Below are 22,666 nucleotides of genomic sequence, written 5' to 3' on the forward strand. Positions count from 1 at the left end.
CACACGCACGCGCGCGCACACACATATATATACAGGGTGTCTCAAAATTATTGGTACAAATATTTAGGGGAGGTAGGTAACATCTAAAGGAATGTGAATCGCATAGGAACCCATAACCAGAAACGTCACTGTAAGTCAGTACACAGCGCTGTTCATCAGTTCGCGAGAGGGAAAATTTCTGGTTTACTCATTCAAGCAGTAGTTGCCGCACGAAGAGCATGCATCGATATATGAACTGTGAGCTGGCAGACATACACCTAGTGTATGGATTAGCAGAGGGCCCACACAGTGTGCGCCCCCATGCAGCACAACATCACTTCGCAATAAATGTGTGGGCAGGTATGGTCGGTGACGGCTTAGTCGACCCATACCTGTTACCATCCCGCATGAACTCCGCTAAATATCGGATCTTTCTTGAACAAGTTCTACCAGGGTTACTTGACGATGTTCCAGCAAATGTGAGATGCAACATTTGGTTTCAACATGACGGGGCGCTTGCCCATTATGGAAGGTGTGTTTGTGACCATTTGAACAGGCGTTTTGGGCGTCGATGGATCGGCCATGGTGGACCCGTTGCCTGGCCCCCACGCTCACCTGATTTATTGAGCCTTGATTTCTTTCTATAGGGGGGCCCCTCAAATCTATCGTGTATGAATCGCTTGTGGAGACGGAAATGGATCTCGTGGTGAGACTCATCTGCACAGCTGCTACTGTCAAAGAAACTCCAGGTATGTTCAACCGTGTCCGCCAATCCATGCTGCATCGGTGTCATGCATGCATCGCATCTCATGGTGGAACCTTCGAGCATCTGTTGTAACATCATGAAATGCATTCATCTCGCACTCCATTGTTAATATTATGTCAAATAAATGTTTGCCACTAATTACTGTCTTGTGTCATTTCTGCTTCTTGTGCCTCTGCTACTACTTTCCCGTGACGTTTCCGGTTATGGGTTCCTATGCAATTCACATTCCTTTAGATGTTACCTACCTCCCCTAAACATTTGTACCAATATTTTTTAGATACCCTATATCCTAATGACTATTGGCTATTTATATTAATTATTCTGTTATTATGTAAATAAAATATTTTCTTAATTATGAACTAATTTTTTTAGTCATGTTTAACTTTTTTATAATGAATAGGTAAAAATAAGACAACTATTTGATATATTGTTTTGTTCTTCACTTGATATAGATCCGAGGGTGTCCATTAAAGGTATTTTAAAAATTAATTTTTTTGGTGTCTGTAAGCAAAATTCTGGTGAATATTAATTCAAAATTGAAGCATACTGACATTTTAGCGAACTTTGATTCATTCAGAATTGAAGCTTGTTCCTTGTCTTCTCTGATTTCTTTTCCTTCCCTAAGATTAATCTGTACCAAAGACAGAGATTTGATGAAGTTTACAAGATCTAGACAGAATCACTGGTGCTGCTGAATGTGTCATCTTAAAACAAATTTTAGCAGTGGCAGAAATGCTGGACCTCTGAATTAATTCTAAAGGAGACTACTTTGAAGAAGATGTCTTGGTCCTCTGACTTTAGTTGTTGCATTGGCTGAATATGACCATAGTTTTTGTATAATCTGGATATGACCTTGATTTTATGAACCTTTTATTATTGAACTAATCTGGAAACTTTTGGGTCACATCTCATGCACAAATGAGACTTTTATCAATTCATGTACAAAAATGTCATATACGTCAGTGATTTATAGCTTTCATATGTCTGAACCTTTTGTTCCTCTAAATTTACTTGAACTTTATATGAATAAATGCAATTTTAATTCGCAACGCAACTATAAGATAGTTTATGCATAATTGAAAATAAAACTAATATTATTCAACTGTTTATTGAAATTTATTGAACCTCGATATCTTTTGTTTCTGATTTGTGTTTATCTGATTAAGTAGGTGAAATTTTTTTATAGTTGGCTGATGAATTAATGCAAAAATGGTAATTGAAGTAGGAGAGAATTTTGCCACCGTTGTTTTCATTGTTCAATATATCACGATGTAAACACTCTTTTAATATTCTTTTATATAATTGCATAGGTGTGTAATTAATATTATGTGTTATTATATTTTCTCCAAACTATATATTTTATAGCGTATTTTGAAAACGAAATGCACAAGGCATAATCATTGTGGGTTTTGATAATTAACTATATAGTATCGGCGTAAATACACCACAGTTAACCCATAAACTTGAGCTACGTATGTAGCGTAGAGGGCATCGTTTTAATTGTACCTCATATTGTGGTTGCCTTCACAACGAGATAGCTGCTATTGCATTACTTCAAATAAATAATGCTTCTCTAGTAGAGAAGACTACTGTTATTTATTTTCAGCTGTACCACCACCGAGATGATCGTTTCGAAGCTATTGCGAATTTAATGTGAAAAAAAAACCCATTGGACCAGATCTATTAAACCAAACAAATGAATTATAAAATCCAAACATAAATCATGAAAAATCTTAATTCAGACGATCATTTCAAAGCTATTTGTGAATTTTATTTGAAAAATAACCCATTGGACCAGATCTATTAAACCAAACAAATGAGTTATAAAATTTAAGCCTATATCATGGAACTGTTTTGATGAGAGCCTAAGAAATCTAGATTTTTATCAAGAAAACTGAATTTTGTAATAAACGAAAAAAAAAAACCCAGGTGCTTTTTTTTTTTTTTTTTTTTTTCTCTCCAAATAACTAAAACCAGTACTTAAGATGAACCTCATCTCCAACCAAACTACACAGAAGAGGTGGCTCTCCTCACCTTTTCAGAAACTTATCAGACCCTAAACGCCATTTTACCAAATGTAAAAACCTTTGCATGGAAGCAGACATTGTTTGTTTCAAGTCCCAAAGAGATCCCCTAAAGGTCCCAAACCTTTTCCGTTTTCGAAGCTTCCACACATGATATTTTGCCTCTGTAATTAAAAATATCGTGAACATTTTTTTCTTGCCCAAGGGATGATTGAATTGCAAGTAAATTACCTCCTCCAGTGTGAATTGTCTTATCCTCAAAAATCTACAAATTCTCTTCCAAACTTCCTGCACGAATCGACAGTAATAAAATAAATGGTACACTGTTTCAATTTTGGTACAAAATTCGCATAATCTGTTGCCTGTCTGACTAAATCTATATGTGATATCGTTCACTGGTATGTTTCCGTAACCAACCCTCCACGAAAAATCAATACACGATGGGTAGTTTCCGCCAATTTTTAGATTTTTAAAAAACAACTGCGCATTATGGTTTCCTAAATTTGGCTTTTCTGGATTTTCTGAGTTAAACAGTGCCCAGTAGAGTCATTAAAAGGATCTATATCTTTCTCCCTTAACTGCGTGCATATATCCCAAATTTTTTTGTAATATATAGGAATTGTCCCTGCTTTTGGCCCTAGATAATTGCCGCCTTTAATTAAGGCTGTATTAAATCCCATAAAATATTTTATCAGTACTGCTACCAAATGGTTAGATTGCACCATATTAGCCATGTCCAGCAGTCTCTTACAGCTACACCTCAAATTAATTTTTGGAATACTTATTCCCCCATCTTCCCACTGTAAAAATAAAAATTTCTGCGTTATCTCTTTCCGTTTTCCTCCCCATAGAAACTGAAATGTTGGAACGTAAAATCGTCATATTGTCCTAGCTGTGATTCCTGTTATAAACACAGTGTATAAGATTTTAGGAAGAATTATGGTTCTAACAATAATGGATTTGATCTCAAAAGAAAATTGTCCCACTTCCCACTCTTTTAAACTTTCCCGTATTTTAGTGGTGAGCCCTCCTACAGGTAGCATGGGACTCACTCTAAACGGAACTCCCAATTTGAATCGATTTATCCAACTCCACTTCTCATTGTGGTAAAGGCCGATGTACCCATTTCCCTAACAATTTGATCCTAGTTTTATCTTTGTTTATGTTTAACCCCAACTTTTTACCAAAAGAAATAACGAGTGACATAAATTCTTCCACCGCATAACTTGTAGTGAGAGTGGCGGTAACATCATCCGAATACACTATACATTTACACTGCTCTGCCGGCTTTGGCAATGGTATCCCCCTAAATGGCCTTAGTTCTGTCTATTCTTCCCAGTAGTAGTTCTAGTGCTAATGTAAATAACAAAGGACTAAGCGGACATCCTTGTTTTACTCCCCTATCAATTTTAATGTTTTTCGAAATTTCTCCATTTATCAAAAGTCATGTGCTACTATGTGTATATAGATTTCTCAGGACTGTAAACAACTGAGATCCTATGTTCATATCTTTAATTATAGAGAAAAGGTAGTCGTGGTCTGTTCTATCGAAAGCCTTTTCTAGGTCGATTTCTACTAACGCTGAATTGTAACTCTTCCTTTTTCGATATTCTAATATATCTTTTAATAGCCAAAGGTTATATTCTATCTGCCTCCCCGGTATACCGTAGCACTGTGGGCTCTTAACTACCTGGATTACGTCGCGTTTTAACTTAGCTGTCAAAATCTTTGCAAATATTTTGTAGTCACAATTAGCCAACGTTATAGGTCTCCAATTACCAATTTTCGCTAAATCCCATCCATGCTTCAGAATGAAAGTAGTATAGGCATTTAAAAAGCCTTCGGGTACAACCCCTTCCTGAAAAAATTTGTTAAAGATGGCCAAAAGAATAGGCACTAACAAGTTCCAAAACTTCTTATAAAATTCAACCCCCAAACCATCCGGTGCCGGCACGCGTCGTAATTTACATGATTTCAGAGCCATAGTTAGATCCCCATAATTATTTCCCTGTCCTGTAATGCTTTTTGCTCGGGTGTGAATTGTCCAATCGTCCAAATGGAGTTGTCTTCTCTTTTTTCTGCAAAGCAAGCTCTTTTTCATAGTAATTTACAAAACTATTCATAATAGTTAGCGTTGTTAAATGTGTGTTGTCATCGTCTTTAATTTCCTAAACCGCTTTAGCTGAATTATTTAGCCTTAGTCTTCTCTGGTAAAACGCAGCTGAAGGACTATCAGCCTCCCTAAATTTCAGCTGTATTTTTCGCACTTTTTCTTTCTCTTCTTCCAATATTATGCCGTCAATAATTGCTTGTACTTCTGCTGTTGCCCTTTCATCCCCGCACCATTGGTAAATTCTTTTTTCTTGTAAGAGATCTTTTAGTCTGTTTCTGTGTTGTTCGTTTCTTTCCTTAATTTTTGAGTAATAAAATGATTTAGCACTTTCTTTAATTTTCGTCCACATTTCCCACTCATTTCCACCTTGCTGTACTATGTTTTTAATTACTGTTGTAAAGTCCCAATCCGCTCTCTCCAGAGCTGCTGGGTTGAGCTTCCAATAGCCTTTTCCCAGACTAACGTTCGTAAATAAATCTCCCTTCCACATTACTGCCATGTGATCTGAAACTTGTCGACCTCCCGGAAATTTCTCATGCCGTATCATTGTTGTCTTATCCTTCAACTGACTCGTTGCATAAGTGCGATCTATCCTAGTTCCTATATTATTGGCTATTCTGGTATCGTTTCGAAGCTATTGGTCTTCATCATCAGTGGGCAGGCAGGTACCCAGGTAATACAACAGGCTATTACAGTTGTGAAGTTATATCCACAATATGAGAGATGCCAAAAGGGTGTGGTAGTAATGTGCTTCAGCTGTGTTTTACCAAAGAAGACTAAGGCTAAACAATTTAGCCAAAACGGTTCAGGAAATTAAAGACGATGACAACATTCAACAACGCTAACTATTATGAATAGTTTTGTAAATTACTATGAAAAAGAGCTTGCTTTGCAGAAAAAAGAGAGAGAGACAACTCCATTTGAATGATTGGACGATTCACATCTAAGCAAAAAGCATTACAGGACAGGGAAATAATTATGGGAGATCTAACTGTGGCTCTAAAATCATGTAAATTATGATGCGTGCCAGGACCGGATGATTTGGGGGTTGAATTTTATAAGAAGTTTTGGAACTTGTTAGCGCCTATTCTTCTGGCCATCTTTAACAATATTTTTCAGGACAGGGTTGTACCCGAAGGCTTTTTAAATGCCTATACTACTTTCATTCCGAAGCATGGATGGGATTTAACGAAAATTGGTAACTGGAGACCTATAACGTTGGCTAATTGTCACTACAAAATATTTGCAAAGATTTTGACAGCTAAGTTAAAACACGACTTAACCCAGGCAGTTAGAAGCACACAGTGTTATGGTATACCAGGGAGGTGGATAGAATATATAACCTTTGGCTATTAAAAGATATATTAGAATATCAGAAACGAAAGAGTTACAATTTAGCGTTAGTAGCAATCGATATAGAAAAGGCTTTCGATAGAATCGACCACAACTACCTTTTCTCTATAATTAAAGATACAAACATACAATCTCAGTTGTTTACAGTCCTGAGAAATCTGTATACACGTAGTAGCACACAACTTTTGATGAATGGAGAAATTTCGAAAAACATTAAAATTGATAGAGGGAGTAAAACAAGGATGTCTGCTTAGTCCTTTGTTATTTACGTTAGCACTAGAATCACTACTGGGAATAGCATTAGCATTAGTAGAGGCATTTGATGCAAGAAAGCAAACTTATGCAGCATGAGCCAAAAAAAAAATAAATAAATAAAAAATAACCACTTCCACTTCACCCCTTTGTTCGTTCGAAATACCTGTCCAGCTGAGCCTTAAACTTATTTAAGCTATCAACTTCCACGAAAAGGGATGAAAGTCTATTCCAGCAACCAACCACCTGCTGGCTAAAGGCAAATTTCCTCACGTCTATCCTACATCTGTCTTTCCTCAATTTGAATTTATGCCCTCTCAGGTGATTATTCTGAGCAAGAGGAAGAATCCCATCAGCATTGAGCATGCTCAAGCCATTCAAGGCTTTATACACCTCTATCAGATCACCTCGCCGGTGCCTAGTCTCCAGACACTGTAATTTGCAAAAGGTAAGCCTTTCTTCGTAAGAGCACCCCTTTGTTCCATTCAATAATCTTGTTGCCCTTCTCTGTACTCATTCCAGCAGCTCTACTCCTTCTTAAAATGAGACTCCAGACCTGTATACAGTACTCAAGGTGTGGCCTGACCATTGCCTTATCCCTGCTAGAAAAATTCCTGTATATCATTGACAAGACACCATGAGCTATTCTTGCACCCGTCTGCACTGCTCAGAGAACTTTATATCTGCCTGCACAATTACCCCCATGTCCTTTTCATTTTCTACCACTGTCAGTGTAGTACCACAGAGTTGATACGTTGCTCTGGGGTTGCTGTTTCCCATATGTAGTACTTTACATTTGTCAATGTTAAACTTCATTTGCCACCTCTCAGCCCATCTGCTCAACGTTTCCAGATCCTGTTGCAGTAGCATAGTGTCAGTAGTGTCCTTGACAACCCTGCCAACCTTCGTATTGTCTGCAAACTTGGACATTAAGCTTGATATACCATCATCAATATCATAAAAACAGAAAACAATAATGGACCCAATACTGAACCCTGAGAGACTCCACTAATAACATTACTCCACGATGAGCAGTGTCCATTGATTACCACTCTCTGTCTTCTCCCCCTCAACCACCCCTTTATATAGCAGCAATTTGTCCAGTGCCACACTGCTCCAATTTGTGCAGCAGTCTTCCATGTGCAACTGTATCAAAAGCCTTTCTAAGATCCAAGTATATAATATCAAAGTTATTCCCTGCATCCAGTTCTTTTGTGACTGCATCATAGTATCCAATCAAATTGGTCAGGCAAGACTTCCCCTTAACAAAACCATGCTGTGTCTGAGCTATAACTGAAGTCTTGTCTAGATGATCCTGCAGTGCTTCTTTAACCAGTGCCTCCATTAATTTTCCAGGAACAGAAGTTAAACTAACAGGTCTATAATTACTTGTATCGCCCTTTAATCCTCCTTTCTGAATTGGGGTTACATTTGCACATCTCCAGTCGATGGGTACCTCCCCTGAGTCCAAGGAAGCTCTCATGATTATGACTCCAGCAAAGGAAGTAAGCTGCCTCCTTTAATATAACTGGATAGATCCCACCCACCCCAGGTGCCTTTCTTGTGTTTATCTTCAACAATTTCTCTTCCACTTTACTCTCAGTTATTAGAAGATTATCTAGCTTACTGCCAGAGTTGAAAACACCTCTAGCATTCCTCTCACTGAATAACTCCTCATGTGTGAATGTCGATGCAAAATATTCATTTAGTTTGTTAGCTACCTGAGCAGGATCATCAACAGTTGAACCATCGATATCAAGTGGACCAATCTGATTCATCCCCTTCCTTCTAGAGTTTAAATAAGTAAAGAACTCTTTGCTGTTTTTCTTTGCATCCTTTGCCAAAGATTTCTCATAATCTGCCTTCGCCTGCCTAACCTCCTTTGTAACTTGGTTACAGATCAACTTGTATCTATCATAGGCTTCTGTGTAAGTGTTAATTTATATGTATCCCATGCATTTTTCTTCTCTGCCATATGTCTCATTAGTTCATCTGACATCCACTAATCCTAAACCTTGAACAATATTTCTTAGTTGGTATGTAAAGCCTAGTAGCTTCCAAGATAAGTTCTTTGAATGCTTCCTATTTTGAATTTGCTGTTGGTAACATCATCAGTTGGTCCCACTGTATAGAATTTAAATACTGTCTCAGTCCATCGTAGTCGCCTTTACGAAAGCAATAACCCTTCCCTTTACCCCTAATGGTAGTTACCTCTTTGAGTAAATCCCACTTCAGCACACTGTGATCACTGCCACCTAGTGGTTCATTTACCTGCAGATTCTTAATGCATGAAGAATCACTACTGATAATCAGATCAAGAGTATTACTCCCTCTAGTTGCCTCCCGAACATGCTGGTGTAGAAAACAATCATCCAATAAATCCACAAAAGCCTTGCTAGTGTGTGAGTGACCAGCCACCAAATTCCAGTCAATATCTGCGAAATTAAAATCCCCCATTATAAGACTCTCTGATTTTCTGGCCCATTCTATTTCCCCGTACAGTTTCTTATAATACTCATCAGAGTCATTAGGCCTATAGCACACTCCTACTCTCAATTTTGATCTCCCAATGCTTATGTTACACCAAACTGACTCGACACTGCACTGTCCAGCAATGTCGACTGGCTTCACTTCCTTGGATTTTATGTATTTCTTAACCAATAGCATAACCCCTCCTCCCTTCCTATCCTGTCTATCCTTTCTGTAGACATTGTACTCCCCAAATTTCAGTTCTGCATTCCATATATCTGTGTGACACCACGTCTCTGAAATCCCCACAATATCTGCCTTTGATGTTTCGAGCAATACCTGAAATTCATCAAATTTATTTACTAAACTCCTAGCATTGGTGTACACACAAGTATACATGCACCTGTTCCTTTTCTTAGCTACCCTGATACAACCTATGTGTTTATTTGTACCCCAATGATTCCCAGCAGTCTCTGAAATATCCTGCATCTTGTTTTCCAGGCTGCAGCTCATTCCAATAGAAGCAGTGCAAGAATCACTTGACAGAACTGAGGTCACTCAGGGGATACCGTTGCCAAAGCGGCCAGAGCAGTGTAAATGTATAGTGCATGCGGATGATGGTACCGCCACTCTCACTACGAGTTATGCGATGGAAGAATTTATGTCACTCGTTACTTCTTTTGGTAAGAAGTCGGGTTAAACATAAAAGAAGATAAAACTAGGATCAAATGGGTACATCAGCCTTTACTACAACGAGAAGTGGAGTCGGATAAATCAATTCAAATATTGGGAGTTCCGTTCAGAGAGAGTCCCATGCTACCTGTAGGATGGCTCACCACTAAAATACGGGAAAGTTTAAAAGAGTGGGAAGTGAGATAATTTTCTTTTGAGAACAAATCCATTATTGTTAGAACCGTAATTCTTCCTAAAATTTTATACACGGTGTTAATAACAGGAATCACAGCTAGGACAATGAGACGATTTTACATTTCAACATTTCAGTTTCTATGGGGAGGAAAATGGAAAGAGATAGTTTAGAAATTTTTATTTTTACCTTGGGAAGATGGGGGAATAAGTATTCCAAAAATTTATTTGAGGTGTAGCTGTAAGAGACTGCTGAACATGGCTAATATGGTGCAATCTAACCAGTGGTACTGAAAAAATATTTTATGGGATTTAATACAGCCTTAATTAATTCTTAAAAAATTCAGGATATGCGCACGCAGTTAAGGGAGAAAGATATAGATCCTTTTAAGGGTGGTTTAAAATGACTCTACTGGGCACTGTTTAACTCAGAAAATCCAGAAAAGCCAAATTTAGGAAACCATAATGCGCAGTTGTTTTTTAAAAATCTAAAAATTGGCGGAAACTACCCATCGCGTATTGATTTTTCATGGAGGGTTGGTTACGGAAACATACCAGTGAACGATATCACGTATAGATTTAGTCAGACAGGCAACAGATTATGCAAATTTTGTACCGAAATTGAAACAGTGTACCATTTATTTTATTACTGTCGATTCGCGCAGGAAGTTTGGAAGAGAATTTGTAGGTTTTTGAGGATAAGACAGTTCACACTGGAGGAGGTAATTTACTTGCAATTCAATCATCCCTTGGGCAAGAAAAAAAATGTTCACGATATTTTTAATTACAGAGGCAAAATATCATGTGTGGAAGCTTCGAAAACAGAAAAGGTGTGGGACCTTTAGGGGATCTCTTTCGGACTTGAAACAAACAATGTCTGCTTCCATGCAAAGGTTTTTACAGTTGGTAAAATGGCGTTTAGGGTCTGATAAGTTTCTGAAAAGGTGGGGAGAGCCACCTCTTCTGTGCAGTTTAGTTGGAGATGAGGTTCATCTTAAGTACTGGTTTTAGTTATTTGGAGAGAAAAAAAAAAAAAGCACCTGGGTTTTTTTTTTTTTCGTTTATTACAAAATTCAGTTTTCTTGATAAAAATGTAGATCTCTTAGGCTCTCATCAAAACAGTTCCATGATATAGGCTTAAATTTTATAACTCATTTGTTTGGTTTAATAGACCTGGTCCTGAAAAAGGCCTCTGAGGTTGGGCAAATTCATATATTAGTATTAAATCTGCTCACACACCAACCATAAGAATAAGTATTTACTGTAACTAAAATATTTACAAATTAAAATAAAATAAATACTTAAAAAAACTTCTATTATATTAAATTAAATTATATACATGTAAAAAAAAAAAAAACATTAAAACTGTGATAAAATCCTTGAGATAAAATACACTAAAATAAACCGAATTAAAAGCGATAAAAACGATACAAATCTCTGGAGCTTTCGGAAGCATCAGCTTCCTTCCTCAGCAGTAACAAAACTTCCTGTAGCACGTCCATATATAACAGGCTCACGGTACTTATACATGTGGTGCAGCCGGCGCATGGTCTGAACTGGAAGCGGAAATAGCTCGGGAACGTGTTAAGCAAAACCGTTCATCCGTACCTAGGATAATAGTTTCAAACAGAGTATGCATACGCATACCTCTGTCCCTATTCATAATATTGTGGTCGGATGAACAGATTCGTAGGCTCTCGAGCCATTTACGGTTCCAGAACTCATGTGCTCGATCCACGATAACTGCATCCTCTGGGGAGATTTGATGCTGCTTCTCCCAAAAATGTTCGGCCACAGTAGACTTATTGTAATCAGTGGTTTTTATAGCATTTGCATGCTCCCCCAGACGATCCTTGAACCGTCGTTTTCTCTCGCCCACATAACATTTCCCACAATCCGGGCATTTTATCCTGTATACTACTCCACTACTCAGGTCCTTTGCTATTGGGTCTTTTGCCTGAGACAACACTGTGTGCAACCTCTGCCCGGGAAGCTGCACACAGCGTGTTTTATAACCCCGCCAAACTCTAGCGAGATGCTCAGTAACGTCCGGATAGTAAGGAATGTATGTGGTAGCCACAGGAAAATGTGGGTGATGGATATTTTTAAGGATTCCTGTAAATTCAAGACTTTTTTATGTGATAATTTGGAGGTTTTTGCTTAGCAAACATTGTAATTCACAGTATATATTTTTAAGTACATTAAAATTTATGTGGATTTTTATACTTTTCTACTAAATCAATGGTAAGTACTATTAGTAGTGGTAAAATGTGGTGTACATTTGTTAGCTAAAATTTCCTGTAAATTCAAGACTTTTTTTATGTGATAATTTGCAGGTTTTTGCTTAGAAAACATTGTTATCTCACTATATATATATTTAAGTGCATTAAAATTTATTTGGATTTGTTTATTTTTGTACTTATCTAACTATTTAGAATTTTAAATGTAAAATTAGTCAACCATAGCCATTGTGAAAATTGTAATACTGTTGTAGCAAAAAATTTGTAAACAGAAACAGAGGATAAGTATAATCATTGGATATTTCCTTTGGCAAGGTTTAGTGCTGCAGGGTTTAGTGCTGCAAGACTAATTCAGTTTTTTTTTTAACTGAGATTATGCCTAGGACAAGAGCAGCAAAGCATATGATCCAGAGCACTTTGGATGCTTTTGTCCGATGGAGTATTGCTGGAGTGCATGCAGAAGCTTTATTTCATGCACTATAGATGGTATGCCTACATGCAAACATGACTCTAACTGGACAAAATGCCACAGGAGATGCCTTTTTTGCGTACGTGTGCCAGTTGCAGAGAGGGTAGGGAAATTAAAATTTTGTTGGACGAATTTGTGCACTTCAAGAAATGGGTCATTGTTCTCAAAGTAACCTCATGCATCTGGCTGAATAATGGGATCACCACAAACAGGATGTGCAGATCCTAGAAAAAGTATTTATTGTAGGTGACTATTGGCAGGGAAACAGGGAACATTTATGCAATAAGGATAGATCAAACAGGACCAGGTGTCTGTCAGGGACAAAGTTAGTGATAATGTAGAACAACTATCATATTTTGATATTAGTGATGTTAAGCATGGACATTCTGATGCTTTATTTAACAAGTATGGGTTGATATTGAGTTGGGTATGAATTTTGAGGCATCTGGAATTTTTCTGCAACAATAGCAGGAAATGTGTGAGAGCTTGTAAATCAATTTGGCTCTAGAAACGTTGTGAGACTCATGGGGTAGAATTTTTCTTAGTATGGGTAATGCTTGTTAACAAACAGGACTATTTTTACAGGGATGGGACACACTTATTTTATTGTAAAAGACAATTGGAAGGATAAAAAATAATTAGAGAATATACGGGGGACAAAAAGAAACAGCTAGAGTAGGACAATGTGACACTGAAAGTATAGAGATAGGAAGTCTTGTCTATTCCCAACTTCATTTACTATATACAGGGTGATTCACTACCAGTGCAACAAACTTGCAGGAGGTGTAGGGGGCACAAAGACGAATTGGAATCACATAGCATTGCAGGGTCCGAAATGCCTTCGTCATGCGGTAGAGGACGTTGAACGGGAGTTTGAACAGCGATCCCGCTGGAAGTCAGCATTTGCGAACCGTTTCTGTTGAAGAAACCAAGTAGCAAAAGTCCTCCGGAGTGGATAATCCGCAGGCTCCAATGATTGGACGCGTTGCAGATGGTATGAACTCATTTGGTTTGTTGACAGTATTCTCCATACAGTGGATTCGGAAATACCCAATCGTTGGCCTATCGCTCGAGTACTCGTACTCGGATTGCCTTCTGCAAGACGTAGGACATTCTCCTCATTGTCTGGCGTCCTCGTCGTTCGCTCTCAATTCATGGTACCTCTCGTGAAACAACCAGTCTCACATAACCTTCTGTGCACATGTGCGAAAATCGTATGATGAGGAGCACGCCTGTGCGGGAAACGTTCCTGGTACGAACGCAGAGCGGCGTGCCCGTTACAGTCCGCAGCTCCATACGTGAGGTGCATGTCGGCCAGTTCAATGTTTGAATGCTCGTCCATCCTGCTTCAGGAACCGGTTCGCAAATCCTGACTTCCATCGGGATTGCTGTTCACGCGACCTCCCATTCAACGTCCTCTACCGCATGACGAAGGCATTTCGGACCCTGCAATGCTATGGGATTCCAATTCGTCTTTGTGCCCCCTACACCTCCTGCAAGTTTGTCGCACTGGTAGTGAATCACCCTGTATATAGAAAAAATTATGAAAGAGGCATATAGAGAAAGGAGGTTCTTATGTGATGATGTTGGGGGAAGTTTATTGAAAATGTTAGATTTGCAAATATTACGATACTGGTGGTATATTCTGAGGAAGGGTTGCAGATAAGCTAAAGGAAAGTTGATTGGTTATAAGTTTGCAAAAGAATAAATATTGAGAAGACAAATGTTATGAGAGTGAGAGGAAAGTGTAAGCTAAATATTGAAATTGGAAGAAAGAGAATAGAACAGGTGAGCTCAGTGAATATAGGTATTTTGAAAGCTTAATGGTGGAATAAGCAAAGGGCAGCTGAGAAATAAAAATAATAATAGTGATGTGTAAAAATGCTTTTGAGAAGTGAAGGTGAATATAACATGGGAGATTAGCAATAAGTTTAAGAAAATATTGGTATGATGCATAGTATAAACGTAGTACTTTATGGATTCTAGACATTGACATTGAGAATGGCAGATATTAGAAGTTTGAAAAGTTTTGGATTTGTAGGTATGAAGGAGGATGGAAAAGATAAGGTGGGTTGATAAAGTGATAAATGAGGAGGATTTCAGGAGGGTGGGTGAGATTAGGTGTTTCACTGAAATAATCAGAAGGTAGATTAGATTGGATGTGTTGCATGGTGAGGGTTTGATGAAGGATGAGATGGAGAAAAATGCTAAGTGGGAAAAGGCCCAAAGGAAGTGGATTTGGAGAGATGAAGGCTTGTTATGGGGAGACTGATGTTAGTGATATATATGGAAAAATAATAGGTTTTTGAGTTGTACCCCTGGCAGAATATTAATAGAAGAGATGCAAGAATATTTGCTGATGCCATTGAGGCAGTATTAAATGGGTTAGGGAAATTGCTGGTTTGAGGGGAAGGGATACAAGGCAGACTAATAGTTTAGCAGCAACTACAATCAGAGATGAGATTGATTTTTGCATTCTTATAATTTGATATGTAGTAGCTTGAAGAGCATAAGGAAGGGGCATTGCATGACCTATTGGAAGTCCATGTGAGAATACCAATTAAAAGGGCTCCAACAGTTACAAAAATCACAAAGAGAAGCAGACGATACCTTGCTCGTAGCCTAATTCTAGGAGTTTAGTAAATAAATTTGACAAGTTTGAATTATTGGTTGGGGACCAAAATGTTAAGGATTTTGCTTCTCTATAAGAAATGTTAGGCACTTCTCTGAAAAAATAACCTTCTTCTTTAGATCTGCCGATTAGACTTCCATGGGAGAGCGACAGCAGTGGGGGGAGATTAAAGGTACAGGAAACCATTAAGAAGTACAGCTTCCATGAAGTGCACTTCATAAGATTGTGGTATTAATATTTCCATTACTGGAGATAATATAACCAAAAGTAAAGGAATTTTAAGAAAGCATATAAAGTTAAAAAGAAAACCAGCCTTCTCAAATTCATTGTCAATTACCATATGGGTGTACTTGAAAGGTTGGTATTTATATATCTAAGGCAGCAATGTGCTGTGGAGAGTACATATAGGGTAGTTACTTGCAAACTTAATTTTATCCAGGCACTAGACATTGAAAAAGTCAAGAGGTGGTCTGCCATTTACCATATTTACAAACCAGGTGATTAATATTGTAGTCTATACATGCTCTCCACAGGACGATCATTGTAGATTCTGTGCCTTTCACGTATACTGATATTGTAAATGAGAGATGCTGCTAGTTTGTTATAGCTGCCTTTTTTTTTTTTTATGTACTGTGTCCCATCATGTTAATTTTTTCAGTTTTCACATGGCTACACAATTGATGTTAATAGTTAAATATATGGAAGTGTGCAGCCCTGATGGCTCTTATATCCCTGTAAGTCAACAGCAAGATTATGTAAGTACTGTTTTGAAATATAAAGGAATGAAATGCTCATCCTCAAACATCTAAGCCTAATCGCTTCATCCCACTTAGTAGCACTAAGCCTAGCATTCTGCTGGCAAACCTTGCTGGACCAGACTCTGTCTTGCAAACTGTCAACTGGTCTACGAAAACTCTCCTCCAGGTAACCAACAATGCACATTGCTCCGTGAAAATCTCAAATTCAAATCTACAATCCTAGAGCTGAAGAAGAACCACTGGAATCACTACTTCCAAAGGCCATAATGCTACAGCAATGAATAAATGATCTTGTCATCTGACTCAACAGCGATTGGCTCCACATATCATAATCCAGCGTTATGTGCTCAGGAACTATTGATTGCATCAACAATGTTAACATAGGTAATATTAGCCATTTCATATGTTATTAACTTATTTTTCTGTGAGTTGTACTTTATTCCAAAATAAAGTAGGATGAGATGGAGAAAAATGCTAAAAGGTTTTTAATGGTGGAATAAGCAAAGGGCAGCTGAGAAATAAAAATAATAATAGTGATGTGTAAAAATACTTTTGAGAAGTGAAGGAGAATATAACATGGGAGATTAGGAATAAGTTTAAGAAAATATTGGTATGATGCATAGTATAAATGTAGTACTTTATGGATTCGAGACACTGACATTGAGAATCCGTCATCTATCCTACGACCGTCTTTCCTCAATTTGAATTTATGTCCTCCCAGGCGACTATTCTGAGCAAGAGGAAGAATATAATGTAAGCCCTTATAACTGTTCCATTAGTTGACCCAAGGCAATCTTGTAATTATCAGAACTAATAAATGGAATTTATTAAATGACAATGAATCAGAAAAACTGGTGCTCTTTTTATCACCATTTTCTTTCTTAAAATTCCTTTCCTGTTGGTTATATTCAGTAGTGGAAGTATTATGAATACCACACTCTACTAAAGTGCACTTCAAGGAAACTGTGCTTCCTAATGGTTACCCATACCTTTACTCCCCCCATTAACCACTCCCTCTCCTATGGAAATCTACTCAGCAGATCTGTAGAGGCAAGTTTTTTTTAGCATTAACATTAGCATTATTTAAGGCATATGATGCAAAAAAGCAAGCTTATACAGCATCAGTAAAAAAAAAAAAAAACCTTCCGATTTCACCCATCTGGGCATTCCAAATGTTTGTTTAGTTCATCCTTAAATTTATTTACGCTATCAACTTCCACAACAACAGATGGAAATCTGTTCCAGCAATCAACTACCTGCTGGCTAAATGCAAACTTCCACTAATCTATTCTACAACTGTCTTTCCTCAATTTGAATCTATGCCCCCTCAGGTTCTTAATCTGTGCAAGCAGAAGTATCCCATCAGCATTGAGCCTGCTCAAACCATTCAAGGCCTTAAATACCTCGATCAGATCACCTTGCAGGTGCCTAGCAAGAAAGCAAGCTTATATAGCATCAGCCAAAAAAAAAAAAAAAAAAAACCCCTTATTTCACCCATCCCCTCTATCCAAATGTTTGTCAAGTTCTGCCTTGAATCTAGTTAAGCTATCAACTTCTACAACGACAGATGGAAGTTTGTTCCAACAATCAACCACCTGCTGGCTAAAGGCAAACTTCTGCACATCTATCCTACGACCGTCTTTCCTCAATTTGAATTTATGTTCTCTCAGGCGATTATTCTGAGCAAGAGGAAGAATCCCATCAGCATTGAGCATGCTCAAACCATTCAAGGCTTTATAAAGAAATTTCTAATGTTTCATAATTATCTCCTCATTAACTAGAATCTTATGGCTAAAATTTATGATACTGACATTATAGGTATAACAGAAACATGGTATCACTCTGATATTCGTTATGTTCGCAGACCAATAATTTTTTCTTATCATATTGATTTATTGTAGTAATACAGTGTTCCCAAAATACTGATATCTACAGACCCCTTCAAAAATCAAAATAATTTTATGGACCCCCCCCCCACACACACACATGTACACCGAGTGGACAGAAATCATGGGATACCTACCTAGCAATGGATAGATCCATGTTTAGCCTGGATAAGAGCAGTCACAAGGCGAGGCATCATTGAGTCCACTAGTTCATGAAAGCATTCCACAGGTATTTCCATCCATACTTGCTGCACCATTGTCCATAATTCCGCAGTATTCCTATGTGGAGGATCCAAAGCTTGAATGGACCTTTCCACAGCATCCAAAGATTTTCCACTGGGTTCATGTCCAGCGAATGGGGAGGCTATTCCATGGTGCTAAAATCTGTGGAATACTTTTTTAACCATGTTCTAGCCACCATGGCTCTGTGGGGAGGCATATTCTCCTCCTGGAAGAGTCCATTGCCCTGTGGGTGCATGATGACCATGATGGGATGCAGATGGTGTGCAAGAATGGACACAACTTGGACCATTCAGAGATGCATCTAGATTTGGTGACTCTATTGTCAGGGAAACGGGGAACATGCTTTGTAAAAAGGATAGGTGGAATAGGACCAGGGTATGTCTGCCAGGGGCAAAGGTTGATGACGTTGCAGAGCGGATATCATCTTTTAAGGGCACAAAAGGTGATATAGTTGTACACGTTGGCACTAATGATATTAAGAGTAGGAGACCGGCGGAATTACTTAGCAAGTACAGGTCACTGTTGAAAAAAAGCCGAGGGTTGAATTAGGGTTGAATTTGAAAGTGTCTGCAATACTGCCCAGACACGATAGGAGGGAGTATATGATGAGAGCCTTGTCGATCAATTCGGCTCTGGAGGGATTGTGCAAGGCTCAAGGGGTAGAATTTTTTTCAGCCTGGTCTGTACTTGTTAACAGGAGAGACTGCTTCTACAGGGATGGGATACACTTAAATAGAAAGGGTGCAAGAATTTTTGCTGATGCTGTCGAGGCAGTGTTAGATGGGTCGGAAAACTGCTAGTTGGGCGGGATACAAGGACTGATAGATTAACAGTAGCCACTGGCAGAGGTGGAAGTGATTCTTGCACTGCTTCTATTGAAATGAGCAGAAGCCTGAAAAACAAGATGCAGGATATTTCAGAGACTGCTGGGAGTCATTGCAGTACAAGTAAACACATGGGTCGTGTCAGGGTAGCTAAGAATAGAAACAGGTGCATGCATATTTGCGTGTACACCAATGCTAGGAGTTTGGTAAATAAATTTGATGAATTTGAGGTATTGCTCAAAACATCAAAGGCAGATATTGTTGGGATATCAGAGACGTGGTGTCACACAGATATAAGGAATGCGGAACTGGAATTTGGGGAATACAATGTGTATAGAAAGGATAGACAGGACAGGAGGGGAGGAGAGGTTATGCTATTAGTAAAGAAACACATAAAATCCAAGGAAGTGAAGCCAGTCGACATCGCTGGACAGTGCAGTGTCGAGTCAGTTTGGTGTGACATAAGCATAGGGAAATCAAAATTGAGATTAGGAGTGTGCTATAGGCCTAACGACTCTGATGAGTATAATAAGATATTGTACAGGGAAATGGAGTGGGCCAGTAAATCAGAGAGTCTTATAATGGGGGATTTTAATTTCCCAGATATTGACTGGAATTTGTGGGTTAGTCACTCACACACTAGCCAGGCTTTTGTGGATTTATTGGATGATTGTTTTCTACATCAGCATGTTCGTGAGGCAACAAGAGGGAGCAATACTCTTGATCTGATTATCAGTAGTGATTCTTCATGCATTAAGAATCTGCAGATAAATGAACCACTAGGTGGCAGTGATCACAGTGTGTTGAAGTGGGATTTACTGAAGGAGGTAACTACCATCAGAGGTAAAGGGAAGGGTTTTTGTTTTCGTAAAGGCGACTATGATGGTCTGAGACAGTATTTAAATTCTGTACAGTGGGACCAACTGGTGATGTTACCAACAGCAAACTCAAAATGGGAAGCATTCAAGGAACTAATCTTGGAAGCTACCAGGCTTTACATACCAACTAAGAAATATTGTTCAAGGTTTAGGCCTAAATGGTTGTCAGATGAACTAATGAAACATGTGGCAGAGAAGAAAAATGCATGGAATACATACAAATTAATGGGCGACATGGAAGCCTATGATAGATATAAGTTGGTCTGTAACCAAGTCACAAAGGAGATTAGGCAGGCAAAGGCAGACTACGAAAAATCTTTGGCAAAGGATGCAAAGAAAAACAGAAAAGAGTTCTTTACCTATTTAAACTCAAGAAGGAAAGGGATGAATCAGATTGGTCCACTGGATATTGATGGTTCAACAGTTGAGGATCCTGCTCAGGTGGCTAACAATCTAAACGAGTATTTTGCATCTACATTCACGCATGAGGAGTTATTCAGGAAGGAGAATGACGTAGGTAAAGTAGACATCGGCAGTGAGCTAGATGATTTTGTAATAACTGAGAGGAAAGTGGAGGAGAGATTGTTGAGGATAAACATAAAAAAGGCACCTGGGGTGGATGGGATCTATCCAGTTATATTAAAGGAGGCAGCAAAGGAAGTAAGCAAACCCCTAGCCATAATTATGAGAGCTTCTTTGGACTCAGGGGAGGTACCCATAGACTGGAGATGTGCAAATGTAACCCCAATTCACAAAAGAGGATCAAAGGCTGACACAAGTAATTATAGACCTGTTAGTTTAACTTCTTTTCCAGGAAAATTAATGGAGGCACTGGTTAAAGAAGCACTGCAGGATCATCTAGACAAGAATTCAGTTATAGCTCAGACGCAGCATGGTTTTGTGAAGGGCAGGTCTTGCCTGACCAATTTGATTGGATACTATGATGTAGTCACAAAAGAACTGGATGCAGGGAATAACTTTGATATTATATATTTGGATCTTAGAAAGGCTTTTGATACTGTTGCACATGGAAGACTGCTGCACAAATTGGAGCAGTGTGGCATTGGAGGCAAATTGCTGCTATGGATAAGGGGATGGTTGAGTGGCAGAAGACAGAGAGTGGTAATCAATGGACACTGCTCAACGTGGACTAATGTTATTAATGGAGTTCCTCAGGGTTCAGTGTTGGGTCCGTTGTTGTTTTCGGTGTTTATGAATGATACTGATGATGGTATATCAAGTTTAATGTCCAAGTTTGCAGATGATACAAAGGTTGGCAGGGTTGTTAAGGACACTACTGATGCTATGCTGCTGCAACAGGATCTGGAAAGGTTGAACAGATGGGCTGAGAGGTGGCAAATGAAGTTTAACATTGACAAATGTAAAGTACTACATATGGGAAACAGTAACCCCAGAGCAACGTATCAACTCTGAGGTACTACACTGACAGTGGTGAATGAAAAGGACCTGGGGGTAATTGTGCAGGCAGATATGAAGTTCTCTGAACAGTGCAGACGAGCTGCAAGAGTAGCCCATGGTGTCTTGTCAATGATATACAGGAATTTTTCTAGCAGGGATAAGGAGGTGATTATTCCCTTGTATAAGGCAATGGTTAGGCCACATCTTGAGTACTGTATACAGGTCTGGAAGCCTCATTTCAAGAAGGATGTAGAGCTGCTGGAACGGGTACAGAGAAGGGCAACAAGATTAGTGAATGGAACAAAGGGTTGCTCTTACGAAGAAAGGCTTAAGTTTTGCAAATTACAGAGTCTGGAGACTAGGCACCGGCGAGGTGATCTGATAGAGGTGTATAAGGCTTTGAATGGTTTGAGCATGCTCAATGCCATTGGGATTCTTCCTCTTGCTCAGAATAATCACCTCAGAGGGCATAAATTCAAATTGAGGAAGGATGGATGTCGGATAGATGTGCGGAAATTTGCCTTTGGCCAGCGGGTGGTTGGTTGGTAGAACCGACTTCCATCATTTGTTGTTGAAGTTGATAGCCTAAACAAATTTAAGGCTCAAATGGACAGGTATTTCGAACGAACGGAGGGGTGAAATGGGAGTGGTGTGTTTTTTTTTTTTTTTTGGTTTTTTTGGCTGATGCTGAATAAGCTTGCTTTCTTGCATCATATGCCTCTACTAATGCTAATGCGAATTTATCAGAGGTCCCAATGTGTGCCAGTTGAACACACCTCAGACCATTACCTACCATCCACCTGCCTGAACAGTTCTTTGTTGACATGACGGATGCATAGCTTCATGCAGTTTCCGTCAGATACGCACCCTCCCCTCTGCTCAAAATAACTGGAAATGGGACTCATCGGACCAGGAGACCCATCTCCAATTATCCACCGTCCGGTGCCAGCATTCTTTCACCCATTGACGCGTAGAGTCCTGTGTTGTATTGTTAGCAATGGGACTCTGGTGGGTCAGTGGCTCCCATAACCTGCGGCTAATGATCACCTGAGGGCTTGGTGGAGACGTTTCTGGCAGCTCCCTCATTGAAGTCAGCATTGAATTGTGCCACTGTCTCTCTCTCCAGTTGGCTGAAACTGTGAGACAGATGTTGACAGCCACATTCATCCATCACCTTTCTCCATCCACAGTGCTGTCCACAATGAAGTGTTATTCCAGAAATGGTGTATTCCTGATACACTATTGAATAGGGATAGTGCAATTTCTGTACCAGTTCTGCGATAGCGTGACCCATGCTTCGGCCACCCCCCCCCTATCATTCCTCTTTCAAAGTCGATTAACCCACAACATTTATCCATACTGACATCGAATTACCGCCTACATGAATGCAGTGATACAGTGTACCTGTATACCTTCCAAGTGGTGGGTTGATCTACTAGCGAGAGTGGTGACAGCATGGCGTTGCCCAGGAACCAAGTATTCCATGAATTCTGTCCT

At 39.0% G+C, this 22,666-nt stretch overlaps 1 protein-coding gene across 1 annotated transcript in view; it reads left to right on the top strand.

The window, feature by feature from the left end:
• LOC150080869 (voltage-dependent calcium channel type A subunit alpha-1-like) overlaps window positions 1-22,666 on the top strand; it is a 1,489,217-nt gene that overhangs the window by 1,038,942 nt on the left and 427,609 nt on the right. The gene's annotated exons all lie outside the window — the stretch shown is intronic.

Source organism: Mastigoproctus giganteus, chromosome 9 (assembly GCF_048544385.1).
Source record: "Mastigoproctus giganteus isolate SK-2022 chromosome 9, ASM4854438v1, whole genome shotgun sequence".
NCBI classification, from domain to species: Eukaryota; Metazoa; Arthropoda; class Arachnida; order Uropygi; family Thelyphonidae; genus Mastigoproctus; species Mastigoproctus giganteus.